At 37.7% G+C, this 10,144-nt stretch overlaps 1 pseudogene; it reads left to right on the top strand.

The window, feature by feature from the left end:
• The first annotated feature begins 636 nt into the window (after positions 1-636).
• LOC140511170 (large ribosomal subunit protein uL23-like) lies at positions 637-1,107 on the top strand (annotated as a pseudogene).
• Positions 1,108-10,144: the final 9,037 nt, after the last annotated feature.

Below are 10,144 nucleotides of genomic sequence, written 5' to 3'. Positions count from 1 at the left end.
CCAATCACCTCCTGAAAGGGATCCTCAAAGCAAAACTCCTAGGAATATTGTAGTCAAATTCCAGAGTTCCTAGGTGAAGGAGAAAATATTATAAGCAGCCAGAAAGAAACAATTCAAATACTGTGGAATCATAATCATTATAACACAGGATTTAGCAGCTTCTACACTAAGGGATCAAAGGGCTTGGAATATGATATTCCAGAGGTCAAAGGAGACAGGATTAAAAGCAAGAATCACCTACCCAGCAAAACTGACTATAATACATCAGGGGAAAAATGGATATTCAATGAAATAGAGGACTTCCAAGTATTCTCGTTGAAAAGACCACACTGAATGGAAAATTTGACTTTCAAATACAAGAATCAAGAGAAGCATGAAAAGGCAAACAAGAAAGAGAAACTATAAGGGACTTTAATAAAGTTGAGCTGTTTATATTCCTACATAGAAAGATGATATTTGTAACTCATGAGACCTTTCTCAGTATTAGAATAGTTGGAGGGAATGTATTTTTGTATATTTGTATATATGTGGCAGGGAGGCATAGTGTGAGTTGAATATGAAGGGATAATATCCAAAAAAAAAAAAAAGATCTCTATAAGCTCATGAGAAGCATTGCAGAAGACCCTTTCCCCCAAGATGGCACCAAAGGTGAAGAAGGAAGTCATTTTCCCCCCCAAGACAGAAGCCAAGTCCAAGGCCTGGAAGGGTAAGAAGGAGGTGTTGAAGGGTGTCCATAGCCACAAAAAGAAGAAGATCTGAACATCCCCCACCTTCTGGTGACCCAAGACACTAAGACTAAGAAGACAGCCTAAATGCCCTTGGAAAAGTGCCCCTCAGAGAAACAAATTTGATCACTATGCCATCATTAAGTTTCCCTTGACCACTGAGTCTGCTATGAAGATGATTGAGGACAAAAACACCCTAATTTTCATTGTGGACATCAAAGCCAACAAGCATCAGATAAAGCAGGCAGTAAAGAAGCTGTATGACATCGATGTGGCCAAGGTCAACACACTGATCCAGCCTGATGGAGAGAAGAAAGTTTATGTCCAGCTTGTTCCAGACTATGATGCTTTGGATGTTGCCAACAAAATTGGAATCATCTAAACTGTGTCCAGCTGTCTCCCTGCACCTACAATAAAAAGCTTTCCCCGAAAAAAATATCTAAAAAAAATCTAAATAAATATCTAAAAAAAGATAATTAAGGGTTGAGAGAAATGTCGTAGGAAAAAAGATAAAGGGAAAGGTAAAAATGTAGTTAATCATCTTACATAAAAGAGTCAAGAACTTTTGCAATGGAGGGGAAGAAGGGGAAAATGAGGAAAAATAAGTGAGCCTTCCTTTCATTGGATTTGACTTCAGGAGGGAATAACATACACACTCAATTGGGCATGAAAGTTTATCTTACCCCACAGGAAAGCAAGGAGGAAGGGGATGGGGGGGGGGGGGGAGCGGGCAGGGCTAACAGAAGGGAACAGCAGATTGGTGGAGGGGGAAACAAACACTTTTGCAGAGGGACAGGTCAAAGGAGATAATTCAATAAATGGAGGGCAGGACAGGATAGAGGGAAATATAGTTAGTCTTTCACACAGTGACTGTTATAGAGGTCTTTTGAATGACCACATATGTATAACCTATATTAAATTGCCTTCTCAATGAGGGTAGGGAGGGAGAGAGGAAGAGAGAGAATGTGAAACTCAAAGCTTTAAAAATGAATATTAGAAGTTGTTTTTACATGCAACTAGAAAATCAGATATATAGGCAATAGGATATAGAAACCTATCTTATCCTACAGAAAATTAGAAGGGAAGGGAATGAGGGGGAGGGTGATATAAGGGAAGACATATTGGAGGAAAGGGCAATCAGAATGCAGGTTGTCCTGGGGTGGGGTAAGGGGGAGATGAGGAGGAAATTAGAAATTCAAAATTTTGTAGAAGTAAATGTTGAAAACTGAAAATAAAGAAATTTATTAAAAATAAAATAAAATAAATTCCAGGGTCTCCATATAACCTTTGGGATTAAACACTAATTCTTCTGTTTTGTTTGTAAAGTTTGTCACAATCTGACTTCTGATTGACTTTCATGATATGTGTTATTTTCAAGTGTATACACATACATATGCATATGTGTATGTATATTTGTATACATTGTTGAGAAGCTATTTAGCTTTTATGCTCTAGGTAAAAGCTGTGAAACATTCTATATGATATGGTGTTATCTAAATACTATCATTTTTTGAGTGTTAAGTTACGTGGAGTCCTGAGTCACATGTATCTAAGTCACATGGAACAAGAAGGGGTGGAGCAGGAAAGGTGAAACAAGAAGAGGTGGACCTAGAACAGAGCTGAGCAGAAATTAGTGAGACAGCAATCAGAACTGAAGGATACAGGCAAGCAAGCAACTGGCTAGCATGACCGAGAGAGCTTGTCTGTGATTTTGTTTAAGTGGGCCTGCTTGTGGGAAGCCTAGTGGGGGTGGGGGGGAGACTTGGAGCTGGTGTTATCATCTGCATTGTTGTTGTGTCTACATGTCTTTGTTTCTATGATGGATTTGGCTTTCTGGTGTCTGAATAAATATTTTGGTTCTGTCTTCCATATGGAGAGTCTGTTATATTTCATGAGTCAGAATTGTTCTGGCAGGCGTATTCATGGCTGCCCTAGGCACTGTGAATATTGTGTTGGTGCTACAATGGGCTAAGTCTCTGTACACTGAATCAAATGTAGTACCCCACAGCATTTGGATTATGTCATAATGAGTATGAACTTTATCAGAAAAGTTCAAGTTTTCCACCAGAAAGCAGATATCATTGCCTTTGTAAACCAATTCTGACAAACATCCCTGAAGTTTAATATTATTTGGAACTGTTCAACTGTTCAAAGTGTTGACAAGGCATATGCAAGCCTCAGGGTGCACAATAGTTCATACGATAAAGATCCCATGCAGAGGTTCTCAATCTAGGGTCTGAACACCTACAAAAGGGTCCATGAATAGATTTTCATGGGATCCATGTGGAAAACAACAACTGTATCTTTATTTTATTCAAACTTAGAGTTTCCATCTATTATTTTTAAAATGTCATTCTGAGAAGGATTCTATTGACTTCCCCAGATTGCCAGAGGGATCCAAAACACAAAAAAGTTTAAGAAATCTGCTCTGGGGATTTTGATCACTTAACATGCATGAACAGTATGCCATTGCAGAGAACATGATTTTAGGTTGCTTTAATAGGAGCATAGAATCCAGAATATTAAAAGTGATTATCCTGCTGTGCTTTCCTGATCAGACCACATCTGGAGTATTGTGCTTACTTCTAAACTCTGCAGCTTAGGAAAGACATGAACAATATAAAATATAAGGTGACTTGAAGGTAATGCTCACTTCCACATGAAAGTGTAGTCAGAAGAAGTCATGGGTTAGGGGCTCCATGATAATGACTTTCAAGTATTTGGACACTTGTCATTTAGAGTAAGAAGATACTTGTTCTTCTTTAACCCAGAAAACAGATATAGGAGCAATGGGTAATAATCACAGAAAGGCTGATTTTTACCAGATATAAGGAAATGACTCCTAATAAGAGCAAGAGTTCTCAAAATGTGGTTCTGGACACTCTTTTAGTGGATCTACAAGGTCAAAACTATTTTTATAATAATACAGAAATGTATTCATTTATAATATGGTCAATATCAATAGATAATAACCCACATAAATAAAAGTTCTTTTGGGTTCTCAATAATTTTTAAGATTATATGCGGGTCTAACGAACAAAATATCTGAGAATCACTGACATAATAAATAATGAGCTTTTCATTCATTCATTCACACACTCACTCATTCATTCACTCACAGGTAGTTGTCAAATACAGGAAGGTTTCAAGGAAGGAGATACTGAATGTGCATTTGTTGTTGAGAGGATTCCTGATAAGGTACAAATTGGGATAAATGAAATCTCAGGTCTTTATAATCTCTAAGAGTCATTATTGCAACATTAAAAATGATACACTGTCATCTTCTTTTCCTCTGCATACTAAGAATCATGAGACCTCTCCAATCTGAAATGCTGCTACCTCATTTAAATCAGATATTTTGCCCATTTGAATGTGTGTGTGTGTGTGTGTGTGTGTGTGTGTGTGTTGGTCCTTTGTTGCCGAAGAAGACCATGCCATCAGAGAAATAATGACATGACTTGCACTTGACTTTGTTTTGAGTGAGGGAGGGCTGTGCAGGTCACCAGCCTCACTTCTCCTCCAGAATGAGTTTGAGAACAAGGATTATCTTTTCTCTTTGTGTCTCTATTGCTTGCACAGTATCTGGAATCCAGTAAACAATATTTTTTTCTGCCATTAATTCACTCAGTAACTCATAGATTTACTCTCTAGATGACTGTTCGAAATTTGATGTGGACTCAGGAAGCCATAATCTGGGCTAGCCAATGGTAATAATAACAGAATTCCAGGGTGTTCCCATCAGCACCACAAAACGTTTTCTGTCACAAATATACAAACTGGGCTGTTACACTAATCGACCAAATCTCCAGAAGATATTGACTTGGTATTATTTAATTACTGACCTCCATGATGCGAATAGAAATTTAAAGACATGGAAGCTTCTGGAACATTTAAAATGTGTGGTATCATTGATAGCATGTCTTAGGGACATTCGATGGCACCTCTGTCTTTATGATATTTTCCAATTAGGGAACTTGAATTAGGGCTGGTATAGTAAATAAGTCAATCAAAACAGGTGGCTCTCTGGCTCTGTTTCTTTGAGTCTAGCATTAGGATAGTAGCTTGACAGGTTGTTAGAAATAGAACCTGACTGGAATGTCATATTCTTTCCTGTACTGGTCACTTCCAGCAAAGGCAGACTAAGAGCCTTCCTCTGTCATACTCTGTAGTATTCCTTATCCCCTCTTTCTAATTATAATATCTTTTCATTTTGAATCATTGGAGAAAGGAATTGGAAAAAGTCATGAAAACATGGTGAAAGAAAAATAATACTAATTACATCTTGGCCTGTATTGAACCCTGGGACTTTGCTTAGTCATTGCGTGATCTTGGTCAAGTCGTTTTTTGGCCTGTTTCCTCACATGAAAAATGAAGGAGTTAGAGGACATGAGCTCTAAGGTACTTTCCAACTGGCAGGTAGAAAAGCCAAATAGGTCAGATGGCAGTGTGGGGTGTCTGAAGAGCAACAGATTCAAGAGACAAGGCACATGTTGACATCTGGAGAACTTTATGATATAAGGCAGATGTTAATACTTCATGGTCCTTCATCTCACCAGAAAGAATCATGACTCCCACTTTCTAAGTCATGTCACCAAACAAACCCAGATGGACTCTAGGGATGAGCTAGTGCCAAAGGAGGGGCACCATTGGTATCCATAGGCCTTCCTGCTACCTGGATAATTGTAGCATTAAAGGGATTCTGGAAACACTATATCCAAAACCCTATACTCAAAACCATACTTGCTATGATATCCCTTATGGTAGGTTGATGGTTTTCTTCTCTGTATTCTTCTTGTCATGGACAGGGTTAAGATTAATGCAGAAGAAACCTAAGTTTATCTAAAGGTACACCTAGCTCTGCCTTGAAGTTATAGGGAAAGAGCTCATAATACGCAAAAAATTTAATTTTAAAGTGTTCTTAGGGAAAAAAATGTAATTTGACATACACTAAAATATGTTCTTTTCTCATTCTATAATGTTGGCTGATGTGATACATCCCTTAGCTTCTCCTCCACTCTCAAAAAAAATAAATGAAGGTCCCACCTCAGTTGTTCTGTACCCTCACTTGTACACATTACATTATTACAAAAAATGACTAGCCCAGTGTTTGGCAAGTAAGTGCCTCAGATGTCCCTGAAGTGATCTTTCCGTGTTTGTGCATCAGCATACTCCCAAGATGTTTTGACAAATCTCCAAGAGTCTGACATTCCTTGGGGCTTCTTGGGGAATATCATCCCATGTTAATATCCAGTGAGTTTTGTTTATGTCTTAACTCCATCAAATTTTCTTGTCATCACTTGCATTACTTGGTATTACATGCTTGCAAAAATCATAATAGCACTAAATACACTAAAGATAAAAAAATAATAAAAATTAATTAATCTAGGTTGCATTAAAAATTATAGAGGCCTAAGTCTCCACTTTCTTACATTAACCACTTTTTCCTTGCTTCTGTATTATACCACTTCTCATATAGTAATCCTTTGGCTACGTATTATCTCAATCTGACCTCTTTTTGTAAACCTCCAGGAGGAGATAACTCACTGCCACATGTCAATCCTTTTCATTTTCCGAAATCCTTAATTATTAGGAAGTTCTTGATACTCGAATTTGCTTTCCTCTAGCTTCTACTTATTGGTGGTTTCCATCTGAAGCATTTCTCCCACTGTAGCAGTCTTCAAAAATGGGAAGATCGTACTCACAGCTTCTCTAAGCTTTTACCTGTCACTGCTTCTTTAAGAGTTCCAGGACATCAGTATGCAGGATTTTCTTTTCTCTCTTCCAATTAGTGTGATCTTCTTTTCCTTTTCCTTCTTATTCTTCCTCCTCTTCTCCTTCCTTTTCTCTCTCTTCTCCTTCTCTTTTCTCTTCTTCTCCTCTTTCTCCTTCTTCTCCTTCTCTTTTTTCTCCTTTTTATGCCTCTTTTCCTCCTCTTCTCTTTCTTCTTCTCCATCTACTGCTCCTCCTCCGCCCCTCCTCCTCCTTCTCCTTCTTCTTCTCCATCTTCTTCTCCTTCTCCTTTTCTTCTTCTTCTTCATCTTCTTCTCCTCCTCCTCCTCCTGGTGCTGCTGCTGCTTCTGATTCTTCTGTGACTGCTGTCTCTTTTCCTAGGTTTTTTTTCCTGTTTTGTTTTAGGATTTTAATATTTCATTTTTCTCCAGTGACATGTAAAAACAATTTTTAACATAAAAAAACTTTGAGTTCTAAATTCTCTCCCTTCTTCCCTCCTTATACCTCGCTCCTGACAAGGCAAGCAATTTCATATAGGTTATACATGTGTAGTCATGCAAAACATTTCCATAATAGTCATGTTGTGAAAGAATACATAGACCCCCTCACTCCCCCAAAAAAAAACTTCAAGAAAGATAAAGTAAAAAAAGGATGCTTCCATTTACATTCGGATACCATCAGTTCTTTCTCCCGGGAGGGATAACATTTTTCATCATAAGTTCTTCATAGTTTTCTTGGATCATTGCTGAGAATAGCTGAGTTATTCACAGCTGATCATCTTGCAATGTCGCTGTTGCTTTGTACGTTGTATATTTCACTGTGCAACAGCTCATGTAATTCTAGGTTTTTCTGAGAGCATCATGTTCATCATTTCTTTTAGCACAATAGTATTCCATCATAATCACATACCACAATTTGTTCAGCCATTCCTCTATTGATGGGCATCTCCTCAATTTGAATTCTTTGCCCCCAGAAAAGCACTGCTATAAATATTATTGTACATATGGGTCTTTTTTCTTTTTTTATCTCTTTTGGTCTATAGACCTAGTAGTGGTATTGCTAGGTGAAAGAACATGCCAAGTTTCACAGCCCTTTGGGCATAGTTACAGTGTGTATGGGTTGAGAGTTCTAGAAGCAGTCACTGCCACTAGTGATTCAGTGACTCCCGTGGTCTGCTCCTGGTTTGCTGGGGTTGGGGTTGGGGCTGTGCTGGTGTGGCCTGTCTTGTATTGGGCTCCATTCTTACCTAGGTACAATAGACTTTTCTAACTGTCTTAAGTTTTCTTGAGCTGGGAAACTGTTTCACTATGTCTTCTTGTGGGTTCTACACTATAGAATTTGTTAAAGGTATTTAGAGGGTATTTGCGGAGGTAGGTGCTCAGGCAACTCCCTGACATCTTGGCTCTGCCTCTAATGCGAATTTATTGAGAACTGGGATTGTTTCACTTTTTCTATTCATATATCCAGTTTTTACTATGAGAGGAACAGCTAGATAGTACACTTTGTGCCGAGTTTTAAACTTGGAGTCAGGAAAACTTCCATATTTCAGTTTCTTTATAAAACTGAGACAATAATAGCTCCTACCTCACAGATTTATTTAAAATGAGATAACATGTAAAGTGCTTTGCTAGCCTTAAAATGTTATATAAAGTCTAGCTAGCTAAGCTAGATAGGTGGCTTAGCAGTTAGAGTAATATTGAAGACCTGAGTTCAAATCCTATCTAAGATACTTGCTACCTCTGTGACCTTGGGCAAGTTGCTTTACCTTTCTATGCCTCAATTTGCTCATCTATAAAATAAAGAGTTAGGACTCAATGGCTTCTAAAAATTACTTGCAACTTTAGATCCAAGTTCTTATAATCTTCTATTTTCTAGATGAAACATCCCATGTAGATTAGAATAGTAGATGCACTCTACATGGCAATTTGCCTACTGGACATCCAGAAAATTGCAAGGAAATATCCTGTCATCTCTAGAGGTGATTACACTTATGGTTACCAGCTACATATGACCTGAAAACTGTAATGTAATCTAATTAGAAAATGTTTAACAAAATAAATGAAAATATTATACAACACAGATAATGTTAACTTGTGGCTAAATCACTGTGCTGTCCCTATTTGAGTATGATGCCAGTATTCATCCTCATGAGCATGTTTCTTGTTCTTCCAAATAATTTCCTTTCTGCTTTATTTGTTACCATGCATGGACCAGTTCCTGAGACAATGCTCTTCAGCTTGTGGATGAAGCCACAATCAGGTAGTAAGTACAATCAGCTGTAAGTAACGTAAGGAAATTTCCATTGACTCCCATTACCAAGCTATGACAATACTCCCCCCTCCTTTGCTGTGGATAATAATAAATTGATTACATTTATTATATTGTTGTGATGTTATAAATACTCCATGCTTCCAAGAAGAGGATACCCCCACTTCCCTCCAACTATTCATCATACTGATGATGTGACAACTTGTCTGAGACTTTCTCCTACAAGACAGATTTCCTGGAGAGCCATGAGGAAATCTTCTACCTAGGGAAAGATAACACCATTTCTCAGCCACATGTTTGTTTCTTTGGTGTCAATACTCAAGGAACTGAGCACTGCATTATCATCATTGCTTCATAATTATTATTGTGCTATAAAAGTGTTCTCCCTATTTGTTTTCTAGAAATCTCTTTCAAAACTTGTCAAGTAATTAGTTGATCAGCTTACCTTTCAGCATCAAGTAGCATTTCATCTTAATCTGAAGCTTCTTTAATAACAAGGTATCAGTGATGTGATAATTCAAAGTCAGAAACCTCCAGAGAACTGACTTGCAATATATTCATCATCAAAACCCAGCAAACTACTCAGGTGGAATGTGAATATCTATGTTCACTTATGTTTTGCAGTGTAATAAACTATGTACTGAATGCATAACGAGGGTCTGAAAATCAGGCTACTAAACCCATCTCCTTCTTTTCCTTTTTGTTCATAGAACTCTGTGCCTTATTCACCTCCTCCCCGTATTCATGATCACCTCAATGCAAGTGTGAAAATTTCTGTTCTTTCATTTTTATTTGTCCTGTTTTTTATTCTTCTCCCTCACCTTCCTCAGGTCTTGGTAACCAATAACTTGTCAAATCATGCATTTTCTACATCCAAAATCTCCTTCATTTGTCTCCACTTCCATTTTCTATTTGGAATCAATGTAGTTCTAGCTCTGATTAAAACAATAATCTCATAAAGTTTTCTGATCTCCACCTTCTCCCTCCTCTTACCCATATTTTACTGTATTGCCAGAGCAATGTTGCTTGTGCACAGAGCTTATTGCTGTTAAATTTGGTTCAACAAACAGCTTTCAATATGTGTAATGCACTCTGCTAATAAGGAATACCAAAATTTATATGGGTGTGGAAGGGTGAGGTTGGACTAAAGGGCTGAATACATCAGACACACAAATAAATATAATTATTAGAAAGTAAGTGACAGAGACATTGGAAGAAAATACATTAGTACAACTTGAGAAGGGAGTGATTACTTTCAGCCACGGATGGTCAGGGAAGACTTCATATGTGAAAAACTCTTGAACTCTTGAACTCAGTTTGAATGATTTCAAATGCTGCTGAGAAAAAATTTGAAGATGAGACTAAATCAGGGTACAGACCTAGTCCACAACTTTCTTGAAAATCTTTCCATAGCTCCCTAT

The sequence above is a fragment of the Notamacropus eugenii genome, chromosome 6 (genome assembly GCF_028372415.1).
Source record: "Notamacropus eugenii isolate mMacEug1 chromosome 6, mMacEug1.pri_v2, whole genome shotgun sequence".
In the NCBI taxonomy this organism is placed as follows: domain Eukaryota; kingdom Metazoa; phylum Chordata; class Mammalia; order Diprotodontia; family Macropodidae; genus Notamacropus; species Notamacropus eugenii.
Note: the sequence above shows the minus strand (reverse complement) of the source record. Positions and strands in the feature narration are given on the sequence as shown.